The sequence below is a fragment of the Lepus europaeus genome, chromosome 22 (assembly GCF_033115175.1).
Source record: "Lepus europaeus isolate LE1 chromosome 22, mLepTim1.pri, whole genome shotgun sequence".
Taxonomy (NCBI): Eukaryota; Metazoa; Chordata; class Mammalia; order Lagomorpha; family Leporidae; genus Lepus; species Lepus europaeus.
Window position 1 is genome coordinate 29,753,538 of NC_084848.1, and position 24,115 is coordinate 29,777,652.

Sequence of the window (24,115 nt, forward strand, 5' to 3'; positions counted from 1 at the left end):
GGAGCTACGCCAATCCAAGGCCAGGAGCCAGGAGCCAGGAGCCTCCTCCTGGTCTCCCAGGAGGATGCAGGGGCCCAAGCACTTGGGCCATCCTCCACTGCCTTCCCGGGCCACAGCAGAGAGCTGGACTGGAAGAGAAGCAACCGGGACTAGAACCTGGGGTGCCAGCACCGCAGGCAGAGGATTAACCAAGTGAGCCACGGCGCCAGCCCCCAGTTTCCCCTTCTATCTTGCATTAAGGTTATCTTCTTACACATGCTAGATCTCTGCCACATTTAGGGACCAGCGGGCTCAAGACAGACACTACTCTATGTATGCTTTTGCTGTATTTCAAGATCACAGTTAGGGCCAAGTTTCTCTAACATCATCAGCTGCTGCTGGTATTATATTCACTGATAATGTATTTAATCAGAATGCTTGCTTGAGAATGTTCACTGAACCCAAGAAAGTGTGACTCTAAGACAACTCTCTCCACACAACTCTCCCTGTCTTCAACCTGAGGTTCAACAGCCACCACTCCATTTTTATGTATGAATGGCACCCAGGATGTCAAATGCGTTCACAGAGTTGTTTATTTTAAACCAGAAAGTTCTTAAACTTTCTAATTATGGGACCTCCTTTAAACTTTTTGGTCTCAATTTCCCCATACAAAAAAAGATAATAACATTGCCTACCTTACTGTGCTGTTGAGGACTGAATAAGAAACCATGTACAACGAGGCCCAACACTAGGTCTAGGAACACAGAACTTTCTCAGTCTCCACACTACTCCAAGACATCAGACTCAAGATCTGCTACCAAGTCCTCTTTTAAGATCTGTAATTTGGGAGCAGCACTGTGATGTTGTGGGTAAAGCTGTAGCCTACGGCGTGCCAGCATCCCACATGGTTAAATCGCTGCCTGCAACTCTAGTATCCCATCTGGGCACTGGTTCAAGTCCCGGCTGCTCCACTTCCAATCCAGCTTCCTGCTAAGGCAGCGGAAGGTGGCTCAAGTCTTTGGGGCCCTGCACCCACGAAAGAGACCCAGAGGAGGCTCCTGTCTCTTGGCTTCAGACCAGCCCTGTCCCAGCTGCTGCAGTCATTTGGGAAGTGAACCAGCAGATGGAAGACCCCTCTCTTTCTGTCTGTCCCTCTCTGTCTCTGTAATCCTGCCTTTCAAATAAATGACTAAATCTTTTTTTTAAAAAAAACTATCACTCAAAAATTTAAGGATCTCTTGGTTTTATTTCATGATCAAAGAAAATTTAATATTAAAATCTAAAACTAGACTTCAAGATTAAAATCCTTCAACAAATGTTCCGTTTAGCTATTAGATTCAGACTTAGTTCTTTTTTAAGAATCTAGTTATTTGTTTGAAAGGCAGAGTTATAGAGAGAGAGGGAAAGAAAGAGATCTTTCATCTGCTGGTTCACTCCCCAAATGGCCACATCACCAAGGGCTGGGTCAAGCTGATTCCAGGAGTTTCATGTGGGTCTTCCATGTGGGTACAAAGGCACAAGGACTTGGGCCATCTTCTGCTGCTTTTCCCAGGTGGATTAGCAGGCAGCTGTAATCAAAGTGGAGTAGCAGGGACTTGAACCACTGCCCAAATGGGATACCAGGGTTGTAGGCAGTGATCTAACCAGCTCCGTCACAATGCCAGCTGCCGGACTTAATTTGCAAATGCACATTCTACATGCATTAAATTTACCTATAATTTTCTATTCTGCAGTGAGATCCCTTTCAATCACAGTTACAGGGATGAATAATTCTTGGCAAACAGGTCTAAAGACAATTAATGCACTGAAACACCTTCCTTCTGGATTTCTTCAATTGAATTCTTTGACCAACATCTTAATTAGTCACAATGGAAAATGGATAGATAACTTGCTATATTTCACAATTTCAATCATTCACTAGAATGGACCAGAACATCACAGTAAACTAGGCGGTCAATGAGTGAAATTCGGTTGCATGACAACTTCCATTAGTGACTACCCCACTTTAGTGATAGAGAAGAATCAATGGAGGGTCTGGCAATTTGAAATTGGTGTACACTATATCCTCAGTGCCAGGGGAAAGTAAGAATTTCTGAAAATACTGAAGTGAAGTCAAACTAGCACACATCAGTCAAAAAACAAAAACAAAAACAAAAACAAACAAACAAAAACAAAAACAAAGACAAAAGAAAAAAAGCGCTATGATTTAACAATGTAAGATTTTCCCAGGAGGGAAGCGCTTCAGAACAAAGTGTGAACTCCCACTAGCAATCAGGGAGACGTAAACTACACAAAATATTCACTGTGTGCTTTCATAAACACACAAAACACTGCTATTCACAAAAATATGAGTACCTCAAATATTACATAGAGCAAAAGAAGCCAGATGAAAGATGATATACTATTTCTTTTTTATAAAGTACAAAATCGAACAAAACAAATCTGTGGTGACCTAAGTCACAACAGTGCGTATCTCTGGCAGTAGGGAGCCCAGGGGAAGAGGGTAAAATGGGAGAGGACAGGAAGAGTTTCTAGAATGTTGTAATGTTCTAATTTTGATGATTACATACATGTGTTAAGCATGGGAAAGTTTTATCAAAGGTAAAAAGATCTACTGCTGTTCTATACATGTTACCTTTTTAATTTGCAAGAAAAAAATTAAAGTATTTCTTATATATAATTTAAAAAATACATAGGGGTGGGTGTTTAGCACAGCAGTTAAGATACCACTTCAGCCACTTGCATCACATATCAAAGTGACTGGGTGTGGGTCCTAGCTCCACCCCAGACTGCCAACCTTGGCTCAAATAGTTGAGTCTCTGCATACAAATCAGAGTATTGGAGTAACTTCTTAACTCCTGGCTTTGGCCTGGCCTAGGCTGCTGCAGTCATCTGGGGTGTGAACCAGTGCAACCAAGTTCTCTTTGCCCTTCAAATAAATAAAATGACTTCTTATTGAATCATAGAACAAACTAAATCTGTGGGACAGATTTTCTCTATTTTTTTGAAGATTTATTTATTTATTTGAAAGGTAGAGTTAGAGCGAGAGAGGCAGAGAGAGAGATAGAGAGTGAAAAAAAGAAAGAAAATCTTCCATTTGCTGCTTCAATCCCCAAATGGTTGCAATGGCTGAGATAGGGCCAGTTCAAAGCCAGGAGCTTCATCCAGGTCTCCCATATGAGACATCTTCCACTGCTTTCCCAGGCACATTACTGAGGAGCTGGATCAGAAATGGAGCAGCTAGGACTGGAACCAATGCCCATATGAGATGCCAGCACTGCAGGCAATGGCTTTACCAGCTATACCACAGCACAAGTCCTGAATTTTCTCAATTTTAAGATACATTTAAGGGGCAGGTATTGAAGTGTCAAGGATAAAGCTGCCTCCTGCAGCACCAGCATCCCATATGGGTGCCAATTCAAGTCCCAGCTGCTCCACTTCCAAACCAACTCTCTGCTATAGTCTGAGAAAGCAGAAGATGGCCCAAGTCCTTGGGCCCTTGCACCCATGTGAGAGACCTGGAAGAAGCTCCTGGCTCCTGGCTTCAGAATGACGCAGCTCCAACCATTGTAGCCATCTGAGGAGTGAACCAGATAATGGAAGATATCTTTCTCTTTCTCCCCCGCCCCTCCCTGCCTTACTCTAACTCTGCCTTTCAAATAAAATATTTTTTTTAAAAATATACATTTAAAATTATTTATTTTCATTTCAAATAATAGCAGACAAAGATTCTATACACTAGTTCATTCCAAAATGCCTACAACAACCAAGGCTGGGTCAAGCTGGAACCAGGAGTTCAAAACTCAATCATGGTCTCTCTGGTGGGTGGCAGAGACCCAAGTACCTGAGGCAACACTGCTGTCTCCCAGAGTGCACATTAGGAAGAAGCTGTATTGAAAGTGGAGGAGCCAGGACACAACTGCAGGCCCTAGAAAATACAGGACATAGGCATCCCAAGCAATGACAATCTCTGCACCAAATGCCCTTCCCCAAGATTTTTCTACCACATATTTTCCTTCAACCTTCTGGCACCTGTCACCTGTATCAGCAAAGCACACACAGCAGAACAAACAACAGCAGCAAGAAACAACCCACACATACACACACCAAAAAAATATGCTTAGCCAATGCATTTCCCCAGCCCACCTCCACACCTGAAACAGCAGTTGTGATCCTGTATCACAGATATATAGATATAATCTATGATCATGTCTGCTAGTAAGATAATTTTTAGTACCTAAGAGAATTAAATACAAAGATACTTAAAAGTTTGTGGAAAATCAAACTAAAAGATAAGATTATTTTGGTACAAGATTTTTTGAAATGCATGCACATGTTTCTCCTAACACATATTTTCCATGAACCCTCCATAGATAAGTTCATAGTTTTCTGTTAAAATCATCATGACTTCAATGTGCTCTGTTATCTGAACAAAAGTAAGTACCTAGAGACTTTCCTATCCCCAGCAGGGTCGCCTGTGACTAACACTAAGTCCTGGGGACCTGAAAACAGCAAAGGTGCAATCAGCTCTCAACAGAGCTCAGGAGTCAGGTAATCACCAGGGGCCATTCTGTCCATAGTCTCAATTCCCCTGAGAACTAATGTCATTTCATCTGTTGAGGGAAAAAGAAAAGCCCACTCCCGTTTACTGCCTCGGGCAATCAAATACATCAGCATGGAGAATGGAAGGGAGAAGTATAATCTGCCTTCCCTGATTCCTTCCTGTCTGATTAGGTCATCAGTAACGGCTTCAGGCTTCACCAAGCCAGAGAGCTACCTAGGAGCAGACAGACATCCCTTTGGCTTCAACAACCATGAAGGTCACTCATCCCCAGGCTTGCACTAACCAGAACTATTGCTACTGTGGAAAAGAGGGCTGACTCTCAGAGCAAACATCCTCTGATGGTAAGGGCTACTCTGCCCAGAGCACACAGCTACATTTCCACTAGCGACACGTTTTCTTCTTTGTGACTGGACCTGAAACACAGGCTATTAGAAAGAGATACCTGGAAGGGGAGGGGAGGGGAGGGAAGGGGAGGGAAATAAATGGATAAGCACTGAGAGAGAAAGACAGTACCTGCAACTCAACTACTGAGGCCTGCTGGATGAGCTCCTTGGCCTCCCTCACCTAAGCCACCGCCCTCCTTATAGGGCTGTTCTGGAAGCCACAAGAGAACACACAGCTAACGTCATACACGTCTCCACAAACCCTGGAGAACAGTAAACTTTCATAGTGAACCTTGCGTCAAATAGCTATGAACGTTCAAAGAGTATTGTGTGTGGCACTATAACAGGAACAATAAAACAGTAATGTGATTCTTGTTAAAATCCCAAAGAAGTTGAATAAAAAGTAAAGCCTAAAGAAATAAATAAAAAGTAAAATCTAGCGGCAGCATATCCCACACCTGGAGTCTTGTATCAGCAGAATAGGGCAAGTGTTTGTCCCGGTTTTCCTAAAAGCACCCCTGAAGTGTGGTGAAAACCTCACAAACATCACAGCACCACAGGCTAGCTTGGGGCACCATGGGAAATACAGCAGAACAGATCTAAAATGCCTTTCATTTTAGGTCATGAACATTTGAATGAAGCGATTTTCAAGCTTTATTCTGTTTATGGCCTACGATCTATCCTTTCACTACAATACCAATACAAAGGTCAAGAGAAGGTCAAGATCCAGGCTTCCGCAACTTCGGACACTCACAGACAAGTGCCTCTGGCACTGCATTAATCTGTGCTCAGTGTTGTCAGATCCCAGCACTCAGCTACCGCCCTGTGTGGTTTTCTGAGCAGAGGCTACCACTTCACTAACTTGTCCATACACAGTGGCGCAGTGGGTTAACACCCTGGCCTGAAGCGCCAGCATCCCATGTGGTCACCAGTTCGAGACTCAGCTGCTCCACTTCCCATCCAGCTCTCTGCTTATGGCCTGGGATAGCAGTGGAAGATGGCCCAAGTCCTTGGGCCCCTGCACCAAGTGGGAGACCCGGAAGAAGCTCCTGGCTCCTGGCTTTGGATCGATGCAGTTCTGGCCATTGCGGCCAAATGGGGAGTGAACCATCGGATGGAAGACCTCTCTCTCTCTCTCTCTCTCTCTCTCTCTCTCTCTGCCTCTCTTCTGTGTAACTCTTTCAAGTAAAATAAATAAATCTTTGGAAAAAAAAATCACATCCAGTCTCCGAGGATGAGCTACAAAAACAAAAACCTGGGAACCGTGGCCACAAACTAATCCCAAGCACTGGAATGTCTGAGGGATATTCATTCCCTACGCTAAGAGTCACTAACCAAGAGGGTCTGGGAATTTTCTACTACTTTCTTCTGAAGTTTCTCTGATTTCAAAACACTGTCCTGGAACCCTAAGGAAAGTATTAAATGGTATAATTTTCTTTTTCTAGAATGAATGCTAATTTGAGAATTTTATACTTGTCCCACTGAAGTACAAGAAGTAGTTCTTTGTGTCCACAGAGAGCTGAGAAGGGCTGCTGTCCCACACTGTCTGTAACGGGTACCAAAGGGTTTTACTTCAGGAACATGAATTTTGTGACTCTGCCCTTAATATATCTGGCTAAATATACGCAAAAACTAAATTCCAGGGTTTAAAGTATCTGAATATTAAAACTTGGAACATTATAACATCACTGTCATCTAAGCTTCACAATGTCTTGTTCTGCACTGTTTGAAGGACAATAGGACTGTCTGGACAGAAACTGGTAATGGAAGAAAAACATATCCACGAATGCCTCTATTTTACATGGTATTTCTTTTTTTTTCTTTCTTTTTTTTTTTTTTTTTTTTTTTTTTTTTTTTTTTTGTCCTTACTGACTTTCTTCCTAAGGAAGGAGTTGCTACACTTAGGGCTACAGATATATACATATTCAATACTTCTGCGGTTCAGTAAAAGTCTAAATTCTATGTGGTAAAAATTATCCTGCTTAATCTGCTTAGCATAACAAGCTGGTTATCGTCAAGAAAAAAAGTTCAGTTATGACAGAAGGAGTCAGAGAAAGAGTCTTGCGTGCACACTTGGTTTTCTAAAGGACTTACTACGTTAAGTCTCTCAAGTGCATTAAAAATCGGCAACCTCCTCTACTTCAAACTGGAAAGTGGTTTCCATTTGAAAACCAATTTCATTTTATATTCATTCAGAAGTCCTCAAAAGGATTACAAAGAAATTACAAACAAGTATAAAAAGGTAAAATTTTTTATAAATGACTAAATTTGATAAATTCTTTCTTTTTTTAAAGATTTATTTATTTATTCGAAAGTCAGAACTACACAGAAAGAGGAGAGGCAGAGAGAGAGAGACGTCTTCCATCTGATGGTTCACTCCCCATATGGCCGCAACAGCCGGAGCTGCTCCAATCCGAAGCCAGGTGCCAGGAGCTTCTTCCAGGTCTCCCACTTGGGTGAAGGGGCCCAAGGACTTGGACCATCCTCCACTGCTTTCCCAGGACATAGCAGAGAGTTGGATGGGAAGTGGAGCAGCTGGGTCTCAAACCAGTGACCATATGGGATGCCGACACTTCAGGCCAGGGTGTTAACCCACTGTGCCACTGTGCCACAGCACTGGCTCTGATAAATTTTCAAAATGTATGCATTAATTAGCCTAAAAAATCACTTTCTCATTTAAAAAAGGCAAACGGTATCTAGAATACCACAGAATGTCTTCTGTATAATGTACTGAATAATCTCCTACACATCAGACTCTGACTGCAGAATTAAAAAATTGAACTGGGAAAGGCTAAATATTTTCAGACACAGAATAGCACTGTGAAATGCCTTATACTACAGTGCAAAAACCAAATCTCAGGGCCGGTGCTGTGGCGTAGTGGGTGAAGTTGCCATCTGCAGTGCCAGCATCCCATTTGGGTGCCAGTTCGAGTCCTGCTGCTCCACTTCTGATCCAGCTCTCTGCTAGGGCCTGGGAAAACAGTAGAAGATGGCCCAAGTCCTTGGGACCCTGCACCCGCGTGGGAGACCCGGAAGAAGCTCCTGGCTCCTGGCTTTGGATCAGCGTAGCTCCGACTGTTGCGGCCATATGGGGAGTGAACCAGCAGATGGAAGACCTCTCTCTCTGTCTCTACCTCTCTCTGCAACTCTGCCTGTCAAATAAATAAAATGAATCTTTTAATAAATAAATAAATAAATAAATAAATAAATAAATAAATCTCAGGACTCTAAATTCAATCACCATGAGCACAAAATTCATTTTCCCACCCTCTACTGTACCCTGGCTCCAACATGAGTGATGTCTACTGCAATAACCACCTCCAAGTACAACACGCCTGTAGTATGCTACATTCTCGTCAGGAGATATAGGGAGTCACAAAGACACAGATGCTACTGGGGTGACCAAACCTTCAGATAATCATCTTTTCCTCATATGTTTCTATTGTTCTATCAGGAATTTTAAAAAAGCTTAGTATTTATACAAAATTCCCCCATTCAGTTCAACTCTCTCTTTATTCAATGTTAACATTTTTTTTCTATAAGTAATCACAAGAATTAGAAAAATAAACTTGAAATTGCCAGAGGGGAGGAGAAAAATCTCATTACTCTGCCTCATTTTGGCGAAGCTTCTTGCACTTCCATCTACACTCTGGGCTCTGAGTCAAGTAAATGAAACCTTGGCTTGAAAGCAGATGTGTTAATTTAGGACAGTGACCCTTCCTGAAGCAAAAAGAAGAGAATGTCAATACTACATGTTCTGAATTTTTTAAAGTAGCCCACAAGATTTCACATTGTTATCTATTTCTGTTCTGTTTGGTTGAAAAGAATTTCCAAGTGTTATTAACATTTGAAAATATAAAAAAGCATTTTAAAAATCTTTACCAAGGGGCCGGCACTATGGTGTAGCGGGTAAAGCGCCGCTTGCAGTGCCAGCATCCCATGTAGGTACCAGTTTGGGTTCCAGCTGTTCCACTTCCAATCCAGCTCTCTGCTAATGTGCCTGGGAAAGCAGTGGAGGATGGCCCAAGTCCCTGGGCCCCTGCACCCACATGGGAGACCAGGAGGAGGCTCCTGGCTCCTGGCTCCGGATCAGCGCATCTCCAGCCATTGAGGCCAATTGCGGAGTGAACCACCAGACGGAAGACCTTTCACTCTCTGCCTCTTCTCTCTCTGTGTAACTCTGACTTTCAAATAAATAAATAAATCTTCTAAAAAAATCTTTACCACAATGGGGTCAGTGCTGTGGCATAGCCCAGGCATCACATATGAGTACCGGTTCGAGTCCTGGCTGCTCTACCTCCAGTCCAGCTCCCTGCTAATGTGCCTGGGAAAGCAGTGAAGGATGGCCCAAGTACTTGGGCCCCTACATTCACATAGAAGACCAGGAAGAAGCTCCTAGCTCCTGACTTTGGACTGGCCCAACTCCGGCCACTGCAGCCTTCTGGGAAGTGAACCAGCAGATGGAAGACCTCTCTCTCTCTCTCTCATTCCCACTCCCACTCTCTGTCTCTCCCTTCTCTCTATAATGTGCCTTTCAAATAAATACATCTTTAAAAAAAATAAATATTATCCATCAGTCCAAACTGGTTTTGAACAAATTTCTTCTTATAATAATAATAATGGGAAAGTTTTTATTGAGAAGTATGAAAGTTTAATCCTCTCCAAAGAGCAATATGATAGCTATATTTTTATAAATAATCTCCATGACTAAAGGTTCAACCAGGACCTGTTGGGATCTTCTTGGCAATAATACATGGGTAGCAGCAACTGGGAAGTCTGGCCAGAGCCAGCTCCATTCTTGAATGAGGGAAGCTAGCCTGGGGAAGGCTACACAGGGGCCCCACTCTACTTTCACCAGCCTTAAGCCCCGCTGGAACAGTCTTATGGAAGACTTTGGATCTGAAATAGACCATAAATAACCTCTATCTATGTCAGTCTTAGTGGCTTCATTTATAAAGTGGCAGAAATTCCCCTATACAAAAATATTTGACAATACCATGCTTCCAGTCATTTCGTGACCATGAACTCATTAAGCTTATCAAATTCTGAAAATTGACACAATCAGAATTAAACTCAGTGTAAAAAAAAAAAAAAAAAAAACCTAGGTTTAATTTTTCCTAAATAGTGAAATTTAAGTCAAATCTTAACTTTCCTTAGCCATATCTTTTAAAGAATTTACAATTTCAGTTTCAAGAAAGATGGAGCTAAAGGCAAAATTTAAGTTCAGCATGAAAAAACAAATCCTATCTCCTGCCCCAAAACCATCAACAGTTTGTCAATTCCTACATTGACAAAGCACACCAAGGCCCAATTTTACAAATTCAGTTTCCTCTATAGCATTTCCACACTCCATCACTCCAGCAAACTGAACTAATTATTTTTTTTTTATATTTTTTTTTCTTTTTTTAATTATTTTTAACATCTGAGCACACTCCTCACTGTATTTTGATTGTATCTTTCTTCATACATTCTATGTACATTAAGTGGCTGTCCACTAACACTGTTCTTTACCTCCAAATTCTATCCACCCTATTCTGGCTCAATCAAGAGCTGCCTCTCTGAGGGTTCACTAGCATCCCTTCTACCAAATTTCCCTCGGGCTGCACTTTCTTTGTGGAAAGAGCATGAGTTCTGGAAACGAGCACCATTCAGATCTCAACTCTGTTACATACTTGAGTAAAGTACTTAGTCTCACTAACTTCACTGTAAACAGAGAGAAAATAATCACCATCTTGCAAGGTCACCATGCTCGGAGCTTATGATCTCAATTCTAAGAACTGCAGTGGCTCTGACCTCCGAAAAGGAAATGAACCCGATGAACCTCTTTCTGACTGGTCAGCTGGGAGGAGCTGCATTTTTTCACAGCAGAACACAGACCAGAGAGGGTCAGTGCAGACCCTGACCCCCACATCCCTTCCTCTGGACTAGCAGCCACAGCAGACTGTGTGCCTCCCCATCAAGGGGGTATCTGCTTCTTCCATCAGAAATCCCTCTGCCAAAGGCGCATTGGCACAGCTCAAGTCTAGACAATGTGGCATTCTGTAGGCCCGCGGCAGATAAATACATTAGGAAAATGTAAGCAAAAACCAGAGAACTCAGAGATCCTGAGGCTGAGAAACAAAGGGAAAATGCTTGCTGAAGACACTTCCATTGTGGTGCAGCAGGTTAAACTGTCATGTGCAATGCTAGCATCCCATATAAGGGCTGGTTCAAGTCCCAGCAGCTCTGTTTCTGACCCAACACCCTGATAATGCATCTGGGAAAGCAGGAGAAGATGGCCCAAGTACCTGGGCTTCTGCCACCCATGTGGGAGAACTGGACAGTGTTCCAGGCTCCTGGCTTTGGCTGCCATTTGAAAAATAAACCAGATAGAAGGATACTCTCACTCAGTAACTCTGCCTTTCAAATAAAATTAATTAATATTTTTTTTTAAAATCCCTACTGAAACGTTACTTATTCCGTACACTCTGATCCAAATCCTAAGGACTGTGACCTATCAAATGTCTGTCAGCGCACTGTCCCAGGCACTGGACTGCCACCTCCTCTCTGGTGGCTTCTTCAGCATCCCTCAGGAAGGCCACTTAACCTAGAAACTGCCTCACACCTCATCAACTCATCTCTAACTTTCCCACAGCCTCCCCTTGTATCTTCGTGTTTTCACCATTTTACTTCTGCTCCAAGAGGGCCAGGTCTCTGTGTGATCAGCCTTCCCAATCCTTCCTCTGCCGATTTCCCCACAGACCAGATTAAATGAATGAAAAGAGAGTATAAAAGCTTCTAAAAGTTAATTATTCGAATCATGAGGTAATTCAACATTTCATGGTTTCTCTGCCACATGATTCATCACCTCTAGACCCCAAAGTCAAGGGTTGGATAGATCTACACAGCCTTCTCACAGCTAGGCAAGGAATTCAACAAAAATCTCTCAAAGCCAAAACAGAGCTTTATCTGAATAAGGTTTTCATTAGTGGTAAAACAATCAAACTGAACTGAAACTAAAAATGCAGGAGTGGGAGGGAGGCTTTTTCTGTCCCATCAGATTGTATAATGTCCGTGACATTTTAATAATCTTTTCTCCCACAGCCAAATACTTTTCTTAGAAAAACTGATCCCTTACATTCCACACTCATGAGAAGTTGTAAAAATAAACCAGCACATATTGGGATGCAGAATGTTAAGTTATTGATTAATCAAATTAATTAAAGTTGACTTACAAAATATATTTTGACCTCACTGCTTTCCAACATGGATACTGTCTTATAAAACATCTGTTTTCCATCTCCAACATTCCAGAATCAGGAAACCCACAGGAAAAACTGCAAGCCCGACCCCACCTTTATTTCGTGATGGGTAGTGGCCATGAAGCGAAGGCAAAGATTGTGATACTGAAATTAAACATCAATTTCCCCTCACTGTCCACAGCACATTCCCTGACAGTGTAAAAAGAAAACAAACTGGGGGTGAATTCTGAGCTCATAGAAACCCAAAAAGCTAAAACATAAATTCACGTGGCAGATCAGGGGTTCTTGTGCTCTTCCTCCAGTCTGTGAAGTCTTACTGGGGGACACTCACTCACTCCTCCCTTGGGATGTCAGAGGAAAGCTCTTGGAAGGGCTCTCCCCAAAGCTAAAATCAAGTTCTGGAATCCAATCAAAGAACAGTAAGCAGGAAAGCCAGGGTAGGGGGAGAACCCTGCTCTCCTTTGATTTTTGCATCATTTCCAAGAAATCAGTTTCTCCCACTGCCAGCAGCACCCATCAATTCCCAGAGTAACCAGCCCCCAGTTTCCCAACTGATGCAAGGAGAAGGCAGGTGAGCTGCATACAGAAGCACAGGAGAGCAAGACCCCCAAGAATAGGCACCAATCTCATAGCTAATTATAGGTTTAAGCATTCCACTCCCACCTCTCTGTGAATTTCCCAGACTCCCTCCTGGAAAGTTCCCTCCTTTCTCCCTTCCACTTGATGCTGAGAAAATGAAGGTGATTCTTTTTCTACAAGTTTGCAAAAAGTAATTTTCTGTTTTCTGATAAAATTTTAGTTCAAGTCTACTTGGTACTAAAGCAATCATGTTGTCTTCACCATACCATGTGTAAATGTCTACCGAAAAAAGGAATTCTCTGGAACAGAAATAAAGATGGAAAAGATACAGCAGGCAGGGAGGATGTGAGCTCCAGGAACGGGACATGGAGGCTGCAGTCCCAAAAGGAAGGAGGAGCACAGGATGCTGCTGACCCAGCTGGAGACCTCTCACCTCTGTGCCTGGTCAGGAGCTCAACAGGACAAGAGGCCACAGGGGACTGAGCACTTCTGTCCCCAGCATACTCATCAAGGACACTGCAGTCAGGAACAGGGCTCATGATGGCGATTTTCAGTGGAGAAGAGAGGAATAATCAGAACCAGGGGTAGTTGAGGGTGATGATTTGTCAAGTTTGAAAGGAAAAAACTTTATATAGCTGAAACTCACACTGGTCTAAAGAATTACTATGTTGAAGAGGTTCTGGGGATTTTTAAAACTAAAACCTAAGGCGGAAAATCAAATAAAAAGTGCTCTGCATCAGCAGTGAACAAATTCTGCCAAGTTTCACATATTCTTTAGCAGAACTAGAGGGAAAAGAGATAACAAGAGGTGCTGGTGGTGCTAAGACACACAAGTTTGCCTTATGGTAGATGCCAAGTTATTCAACTATGGGGTTACAGGGCAAGCCTGGGGACATTTTACATTTTAACAGATACAATCCCAAATTACTTTCCATGGAAGATCCCACAGAAGCGTGGATGAGTTTTTTAAACTTTTACCTGTTGTATGCATGTTACCCTACTAAGAACAGAATATATAATCAAACAGAAGATCCTAAGAAATGATTCAGCATTACCGAAAGCACAGAGGAAATGGAAGAGGCTGTATGACAACAGGAATGTCTGTTGTGACAGGAAGGTGAGATTATGGTTAACTAACTCTATACTATCAGTAATGAATTGTTTAAACTAAAGTTGTTAAAGAACCTTAGAAGTTGAGAAACATTTGAACTACACAAAAGAAATTCTTAGGGGATCAATTCTTTTTAAAAAAATGAAATTAATGTGAAGATACCACAATCAAAATAAGATTAAGAGGATGTTCTTTTGCAAATTCAGAAGCTATATCTACAGTTCATACGTGAAAACAAATGAGCAAGAACAATTAGGGCAATTATGAAAAAGAAAAATAATGAGAGGACTAGCCTTAATGCCTGCCATAGGAGTGTTATAAACACACAATAATTAACAAGGTGGGAAACTGTCTTATGAACAGGTCCTCAAATCAACAGACAGAACAAAAATTCTAAAAGGACTTCAAAAAATTTGATGAAAGGTAAAATATGAAACCTAAAATCAGTGGAAAAAAAAAAAAAAGAAGAAGAAAAGAAATGGTGTTGGAACAACCGCGTAGTCATATGGAAAAGAGAACAGGGTATCAACTCACACCAAAAGAAAAGTCAAAAGTTAAACTGATCAAAAAACTTAAACACTTAATAAAAGAAACCACAAATAATATTAAAATAAAGCAGGAAACCTGTTTCACAATCTTGGAGAGTGTTAGACTTTTCCAAGACAGACATAAAACCCCCAAATCACAAAGAAAAACATTAATCAATGTTGGGATCGGCGCTGTGGTGCAGTCGGCTAGGGCACCGGCCTGCAGTGCCACCATCCCATATGGGTGCCAGTCCTGGCTGCTCCACTTCTGATCCAGCTCCCTGCTAATGTGCCTGGGAAAGCATCAGTGTGTCCCTGCATCCACGTGGGAGGTCCAGAGGAAGCTCTTGGTTCCTGGCTTCAGATTGGCTCAGCTCTGGCCATTTGCGGAGTGAACTAGCAGATGGAAGTTTGATCTTTGTCTCTACCTCCCTCTATAATTCTTTCAAATAAATGAAATAAATCTTTTAAAAATATTAATAAATGTGATTATGAAAAATTATACATAGTAAAAGTTAACATAAACAATAAAATATAAGCCCACTGGAAAAAAATGCCAGCTCTATCACAAAGTGCTAATTTCCTTTTTATATAAAAAGCTTATCTCGAAAGATAAATGGGCAAATGATCCCAAGAGTCAATCCAGAGAAAGGCAAACTGCTCTTAAGCACATGATCTTATGTTCAACCTCATTTAAACAAGAAAAATGCTTAATAAATTAGAATGAGATTCAACTGTCTTCCATGAAACTGGCGAAGATCAAAAAGTTAGATCAGACACTTCTGGCAAGGAGGAAGAAAAGGTACAATACTGCTGATGGGAGTGCAAATTTGTTGGATCTGATATCTAAGAAGGGTGGTTTAGCTATCCATGATAGAAAGATATAGGTTCTTGAAGCCAGAAAATTCTTCTATATAAATTGCAGACTTGCAAGTTCAAAGATAGCTACTGTAACATTGATAGTAATATCAAATGATCAGAAACAGTTTAAAGTCAATGATTAAGACACTAGGTAATAAGATATAACTATAAACAGGAATGATACACAATGACAGTACAATATGCCACCATTTGTGTAAAAATAAAATTTTATAAAGCATACATATAAATGCAATGTGGCATTTCTGGATTTCATCCTAGAAAATAAAAAGGATGCTAGCAGGAAAACTGGTAGAATTCAAATACCATCTACATCATTTAGTTTCACTGTATAACCTTGGCATTTTTATTCCATGGGTATGTAACAGCTATTTTAAACCATGAAATTTAATTTTTAAAAAATGAATTACTTTTTCTTTTATTTTTTTATTTTTTATTTATTTACTTGACAGATAGACAGTGAGAGAGACAGAGAGAAAGGTCTTCCTTCCGTTGGTTCACCCATAAAAGACCCTCCGGCCGGCACTGCGCCGATCCAAACTCAGGAGCCAGGTGCCTTTCCCTGGTCTCCCATGCGGGTGCAGGGGCCCAAGCACGTGGGCCATCCTCCACTGCTTCCCCAGACCACAGCAAAGAACTGGACTGGAAGAGGAGCAACCGGGACTAGAACCCGGCGCCCATATGGGATGCCGGCGCCACAGGTGGAGGATTAACCAAGTGAGCCACGGTGCCGGCCCCATGAATTACTTTTTAATTAAACTTATATCACCCATGTATTCATATCCTTCTATACACTGCTAATGAGCAAATTGATTTATACCTCACCATTTCTAAAAAAGACTTCCATTCTTGTACCTATACATGCATCTGGCTCACCTACTCAATTTTAGGCCCTTAAGGGCAGAGGGTATATAAAACTCAACTCTGTACTCAGAGTCTACAGTGTACCTACCACATGCTCAGAGTTTAACAAACGAAAGCCAAAGTTAATATGTTCTGGTCCAATGATCCAGTTACTGATTAGGGGAAACTTTGTATTCCAAATATCCAAACAATTCTTCTAAGAACTTCCTTTGATCTTTAGCCACAGTTAAAGCCAAGGAGCAAAGTAGCAGGGGACACAGAGAGGTCAAGTAATTCTCATTGAGAACTTGGGTAGGAAAACAGAGCAAAGCATTTTAGATACAACAGTCTACAATTTAATGTTCTAAACATTTTACTGTGTGCTAGGAGCTGTAGGAAATAAAATGATGCCCAAGATGCAATTCCTACAATAGAAGTTGGGCTTAAGTAGTGGAAAGTAAATACTTGAAAGGATGAAACTGCCTAGGGTTCTCAAAAATGCATTGCAAGGAGGCTATCAAGATGTTTGTCAAAGTAAATTTCCTTATTTTGCAAAGAAGAGAATAAAACTCCAGTTACCAGAAAGTTTTTATTTTCTTTTTTTAGATTTATTTTATTTATTTGAAAGGCAGTTACAGAGAGAGGGAGAGACAGAGATTTTTCCATCCTCTGGTTCACTCCCTGAATGGCCGCAATGGCCAGAGCTGGGCCAGGCTGAAGCCAGGAGCCACAAGCTTCTTCCTAGTCTCTCACATGGGTATAGGGGTCCAAGCCCTTGGGCCATCTTCTGCTGCCTTCCCGTGTGCAACAGCAGGGAACTGGATCCGAATCAGAACAGCTGGGACTCAAACCAGCACCCATATGGAATGCCAGGGCTGCAGGCAGCAGCTTAACTATTATGCCGCAACACCAGCCCCCAAAGTTTTGATTTTCCACAGTATCTTCTAGAAAAACCTCCTTGGTTAGCATGCTTAAGAAAGTCCAGACAAGAGTCTAGCTTCAAACTCCATCAGTAGCATAATTTTCTAAATATTCTAAATCCAGAAGATAAATAAATTAGAAAATATACTGAGTTTCCCAAGTGGATAAACAAATACTATGAAGTTTCTCCCAAAAGCATAAAAATGCCTTCGTAGCCCAAGGAACACAGAGCTCTAATAGCTCCAACATTATACAACAGTATGACCTTAGCAAGCCATATGATCTCTGTGATTTATCCATTTTTAATCTATACAATGAACACACAACCAGATCTAAAACACTATTATACCTCTTTCCTTCATACTCTTTTATACCAAATAAAAGCCATAGACCTTAGAATCCTTCCACACAAACACACACAACATCATAACGTATTTTCTGTGTTGAGGTGCAGAGCGACCTGTAACAGTTGCTTCCTTTATCCATAACGGCCCAATACAGACACACACACATACACACTATATATATATATATATATATATATATATATATATATATACACACACACACACACACACACACATATATAGCAAAAATTTCAATTTATTAATTTCCATTTTATTTGAAAGGCAGAGAGAAAAAGATTTTCCATCTCCTGGTCCACTCCCAAAATGTCCCAACAGTCAGGCCTGGGCTAAAGCCAGGAGCCAGGAACTCAATTCAGGTCCTCATACGTGTGACAGGAACCCAAGTACCTGAGCCATCATCTGCTGCTTCCCACGATGTGCATCAGCAGGAAGCTGAATCAGATCCAAAGCTGGATCTGGAACCCAGGCACCCTGCTAGGGGATAGGAGAGTCCCAAGTAGTGTCTTTCTTTTAAATATATATATATTTTTTTTTATTTGATAGGTAGAGTGATAGAGAGAAAGGTCTTCCTTCCATTGGTTCACTCCTCAAATGGCCGATACAGCCGGCGCTATGCCGATCCAAAGCCAAAAGCCAGGTGCTTCCTCCTGGTCTCCCATGGGGGTGCAGGGGCCCAAGCAGATGGGCCATCCTCCACTGCCCTCCAGGGCAACAGCAGAGAGCTGGACTGGAAGAGGAGTAACTGGGACTAGAACCCAGCACCCATATGGGATGCTGGCGCCACAGGCGGAGGATTAACCGAGTGAGCCATGGTGCCAGCCCCACAAGTAGCGTCTTACTGCTTCACCAAACATATACCTGTAAAAGAACACCTGATTATAAAGTGATGGCAGATACAAGCAGTTCTCAAATGCAAGGAAATGAGACTTGCCCAACAGTCTGTGAAATTAATTTTTTTTAAAGATTTATTTATTTATTTGAAAGGCAGATTTACAGAGAGGCTGGGGAAGGGGGAGGGAAGGGGGAAGGGAGGAAAGGGGGAAGAGGGAGAGACTTCCATCTGATGGTTCACTCCCCAAATGACTGTAATGGCTGCAACTGTGCTGATCAGAAGCCAGGAGCCAGGAGCTTCTTCTGGGTCTCCCAGGCGGGTGCAGGAGCCCAAGGACCCAGACCATCCTCCACTGCTTTCCCAGGCCATAGCAGAGAGTGGAATTGGAAGTGGAGCAGCAGAGACTTAAGCCAGCACTGCAGGCAGCAGCTTTACCTGCTATACCACAGTGCCAGCCCCTAAAATCAATTTAAAATGTGTCTGTTTTGCAGTGAAACTTTCATTCATTCACTTTCAGGATTATGAAATCTCCTACCTCGCCTCTCACGTGATCCTTTATGTAGCAGTCATTCCATGTACCACTTCTGTGAGCTTTAGGCGTGGACACTGATGAACTGATACTTTTATTTTGTATTTTTTTTGTTTGTTTTTTTTTTTTTTTTGACAGGCAGAGTGGACAGTGAGAGAGAGAGAGACAGAGAGAAAGGTCTTCCTTTGCCGTTGGTTCACCCTCTAATGGCCGCCGCGGTAGCGCGCTGCGGCCGGCGCACCGCGCTGTTCCGATGGCAGGAGCCAGGTGCTTCTCCTGGTCTCCCATGGGGTGCAGGGCCCAAGCACTTGGACCATCCTCCACTGCACTCCCTGGCCACAGCAGAGAGCTGGCCTGGAAGAGGGGCAACCGGGACAGGATCGGTGCCCCGACCGGGACTAGAACCCGGTGTGCCGGCGCCGCAAGGCGGAGGATTAGCCTGTTGAGCCACGGCGCCGGCCGATACTTTTATTTTGTTTACAGTTTTTCATGACATGGAAAGAGAAGGAAAACGCTAGGGGGAGTTGCAGGGGCACTCATCTGTATGCAAACACACATGAATCGTCAGTGGAGCTTCTCACTTTAGCTCTGGACTACTGGCTTGGAAGGCGGCTGAATGAGAAGCAGAGCAAATGTCTACACATGCTAAAACCATACTGGAAGTTTATCACTGTCAACTGAATTGCTATCTTTCAAAATACACAAACAACAGAGCTACTAACAAATATGGGGTTTTGTTGTTGTTCCCTGAAGAAAAAGTCTTTTCTCTAAATAACCAGCATTTCATGACACAGGTCCTTTCTAAAAAAGGTGGTGATTTAAAAAAAAAAAAAAAAAAAAAAAAGGCCGTTTTGCAGAAATCTCTGGAGTTCCCATTTCCACAGCAAAGCCAGAACTGAGTCAGTCGCGATCTGAAGTCATGTCCATCCATATGGAGAAACTAAAGAAGCCTTCCTGAGGAAACGAGCCTGTGCATATTTCAAAGGCAGGGGAGTGACCGACAGGTGGCGAGAAGAAAGGGAAATTACAAGCACGGAAAACGATCTGTGCCCAAGAGGCCACCAAATTCTCCCGCGGCACAGTCACAGGGTGATGGCAGGCATTAGAAAGATCCCTATAGTGAGTGAGGACACACCCAAGGGAAAGAAACTACCTGTTACACCACACCCTTGGCCTGTTTCCTCACCCGTCACAGGACAAGGCTGCACAAAACGATATCTGGGCCCTTTCAGCTGACAGCTACTTCCTTCCTGCGAGGCACTGGGCCGTGCACGTAGTCCTGCAACCCTGCCGGGCTCAAGGTTTCTCAGCCCCACTGAAAAGATGACTAGAGTGAGGCTCACAGTGCCGAAGTCTCCAGCTCACGGCATTAGAAATAAAAAGGAACAGACATGCCAACTATTGTGCAGAAACGAGGCACAGGAGACTGACAACGTTAGAAATCATAGATTCTGAACATAATTTGCATTTATAAACGAAGTAGTACATTTAAAACTTTTTCTTAAGTAATAAAAAGGGAAGAAAAAACAATGAATACTACTTATTTGAAAGCAATAGCCCTTTAAGGGGAAAAAGGAAGGTAGTGCTGGGTCTCTCCATGCCAGAGCAGTTGCTCTCATTTAATTATGGATTCCCTCTGCCTGTGGTGTCCATAATGAGGCAGGTGTCACACTAAACACACAACACATTCCTTAGCCATGAGAACAGAGATTAGCAGTCAACTGAAGAGGCCTCTCAGCCCTCAGGAGCACCTCGGGCAACTCTCATACTCGGCTATGTCTATGACGTGCAGATTTTAAAATTAGGTGTTATTTTCAGACAAAAGCTCAATGGTCATTGCAATAATTTACTAGTAATCTTTTAATCATAGAATTCTCTGTTTTTAAATAAATTCACAACTGATAGCAATATATAGTGTAATAAATAAAAGTAGTCTTGAAAAACCTTACAAGCCAAATGTTAAAATTAATGAGGTAGTCTTATTTGTGGATAAGAAGTCGGTTCTTCAAATTTAACTCCTACCCGACACCATTTCTCTACATGAACATACAGGATTAAAGAGCCAAGTCTCTGCTGATGGCAGACTCTGGTAAATTAGAGAGTTATCTATTACAGTACCCCAGGACCTGACAACCGCACTTTATAAAAACACACCCACATGCACATTAAGGAAAAGCATGGTTTCCACAGCCTTGTTTCTAAGCAGAAACTATCAGAAACAACCTAGAAATTCAGCAATAGGAACATGACAGAGAAATGATGGTATACCCCCATTAATTCAACTATATAACATTAAGCAACAATTAAAAATAATAAACTACATTTATAAGAATTAACATGGGACAGTTCTCCAAAGCATGTCATGGAATGAAAACAGAGACACAGAGAGTAAACATGAGACCTAGCAAATTACTTTTCAAACTATAAAAATGCAATGATTTTATGAAAATGGAAATATCAGACTAACGAAGTGTTTACATCCGGAAAGCCAGGAGGGGAGCCAGCAAGGGAAAGGTGGGGAGTAAAACTTAAAACTTAACCCTTAAAATGAACTCATGTGGGCCGGCACCGCAGCTCAATAGGCTAATCCTCCGCCTTGCGGCGCTGGCACCGGGTTCTAGTCCCGGTTGGGGCGCCAGATTCTGTCCCGGTTGCCCCTCTTCCAGTCCAGCTCTCTGCTATGGCCCGGGAGTGCAGTAGAGGATGGCCCAAGTGCTTGGGCCCTGCACTCACATGGGAGACCAGGAGAAGCACCTGGCTCCTGGCTTCGGATCAGTGTGGTGCGCCGGCCGCAGCGGCCATTAGAGGATGAACCAATGGAAAAGGAAGACCTTTCTCTCTGTCTCTTTCTCACTGTCCACTTTACCTGTCCAAAAAAAAAAAAAAAAAGAACTTGTGTTCATCCTACTAAAAACTACTTTTTAAAAGTGCCTCACATGAACATCTGCAAGGTTAAATGGCTTAGCATTAAAGAATATGGTGAAATAAAGATAAAATCTGTACAACTACACTAAATTAAAATCTACTCAAGGAGCGACTCAGACACCCAGAGTAGGAAACAACCAGGACCAGTCTTCTCATCTCAGCTAGAAAACACCTGCACTGTCAGGTAAAACTACTTCACAGACAGCAAGCAGCAGCTGATTTCCATCCATTTCAGGTCCTACCATCGTGCCAGTGACCCATTCCCCTGTGGAAGGCAGACAGGCACGTGTTCCAGAACAGTTTACAACAAAGGACCCCACCCTCTAAATATCAAGGATCTGTGCTCTGGTGGCGGACTGCTGCTTCTGATCACAAGGGTGCAGAGACTGCACTGCTGTCCCACCTGCTGGACGGATGGAAGTCCCTCCTCCTCCAGCTGAGGTGACTTCAGGGGATTTGTATGGTGGCATCCTCTTCCCATTTCGGGAGCCAGATATCAAAGACTAAAACGTTTCAGAAGCAGGTGCACATGTAGAGGAAACTGTACAGTGACCAAGCATACACAACAGAAGGTCCACGTTCTGAACAGAGCTGAGAAGACTAAGTTTACACTTCAGGCTAATCTTTGGCCCAACAATCAAAAAACACACAAAAACAGTAATAAAACCCAGCAGAAGAAGAGAAGACAGAATCTATTTTCCAGAGTCACCACCTTATTGGACTCAAACATCCAGTTTACAAACAAAAAAAAAAACAAAAAAGTTCACAAAGGACACAAAGAAATAGGAAAAGTGTGAACCAATTCACAATAAAAATAAACAAGCAAATCCACAAACAATGGCTCTTAAAAATACCTGTTGGTGGCCGGCGCCGCAGCTCACTAGGCTAATCCTCCTCCTTGCAGTGCTGGCACACCAGGTTCTAGTCCCGGTTGCCCCTCTTCCAGGCCAGCTCTCTGCTGTGGCCAGGGAGTGCAGTGGAGGATGGCCCAAGTCCTTGGGCCCTGCACCCCATGGGAGACCAGGAGAAGCACCTGGCTCCTGGCTTCGGATCAGCACAATGCGCCGGCCGTGGCGGCCATTGGAGGGTGAACCAACGGCAAAGGAAGACCTTTCTCTCTCTCTCTCACTGTCCTCTCTGCCTGTAGGTAGGTAGGTAGGTAGGTAGGTAGGAAGGAAGGAAGGAAGGAAGGAAGGAAGGAAGGAAGGAAGGAAGGAAGGAAGGAAGGAAGGAAGGAAAAGAAAATACCTGTTGGTATATCTACTAGATACAGATTTTAAAACAAGAAAATCACAAATGAACAAAATGGAAATAACAGCCGGCACCGCGGCTCACTTGGCTAATCCTCCGTCCTCCGCCTGCGGTGCCGGCACCCTGGCTTCTAGTCCTGGTTGGGGCACTGGATTCTGTCCCGGTTGCTCCTCTTCCAGTCCAGCTCCCTGCTGTGGCCCGGGAAGGTAGTGGAGGATGGCCCAAGTCCTTGGGCCCTGCACCTGCACGGGAGACCAGGAGGAAGCACCTGGCTCCTGGCTTCAGATCGGCACAGTGCGCCAGCTGTGACAGCCATTTGGCGGGTGAACCAACGGAAAATGAAGACCTTTCTCTCTAACTCTGCCTGTCAAAAAAAAAAAAAAAAAAAAAAGGGAAAACCTACAAAGCCGAAAATAAATTCTGGATTTTACAATACCAGAAATGAAAAGTACACTAGACAGTTTCAAAGGCAAATCTGAGGAGGCAGAAGTAACATAAGACTTATAATTTTTTTATTTGGAAGAGAGTTATAGAGACAGAAGCAGAGACAAAGACTGAGCTTCCATCTGCTGATTCACTCCCCAAATGCCCATAACAGGCAGGGCTGGGCCAGGCTGAAGTCAGGAGCTTCATCTGGGTCTCCCATGTGGGTGCAGGGGCCCAAGGACCTGGAACCTCCACTGCCTTCCCAGGTGCACTAGCAGGGAGCTGAATCGGAAGTGGTACAGTGCGGACTCAAAGCAGCACCATTTTGTGATGCCAGCATTGCAGGTGGCAGTCTGACCCACTACACCCAAACCAGTAAGCTTTAAGACAGGGTGATGGAAATTATCGAGTATGAGGAATAGAAAGAAGACTGAAGAATAGTAAACAGAACCTGAAAAGAACCCTGGGCCATCATCAAGCAGACAAATAAACACATAGTGGGCGTTCAAGACATACATGAAAGAAACTAAGGTATAGAGAAACTACTAGAAGGAATGCCTGTAATTTTTCAAATGTGATGAAGGACACAAATGTAAATATCCAAGAAGTGCAACAAACCCTAGGTAAGATGAACTGCCACTGATGATCTCAATAAAGGTCAAAACAGGGGTAATTAACAGGTGAATATATTCTTTACAAACTATTAGTCTAAATGCTAGTTGTTATTTGTTGTGACCCCTCATTTTGGGTTCCACAC

At 42.8% G+C, this 24,115-nt stretch overlaps 1 protein-coding gene across 7 annotated transcripts in view; it reads right to left on the minus strand.

Moving 5' to 3' along the window:
• SIPA1L1 (signal induced proliferation associated 1 like 1) overlaps nucleotides 1-24,115 on the minus strand; it is a 443,533-nt gene that overhangs the window by 288,902 nt on the left and 130,516 nt on the right. The window lies entirely within an intron of this gene.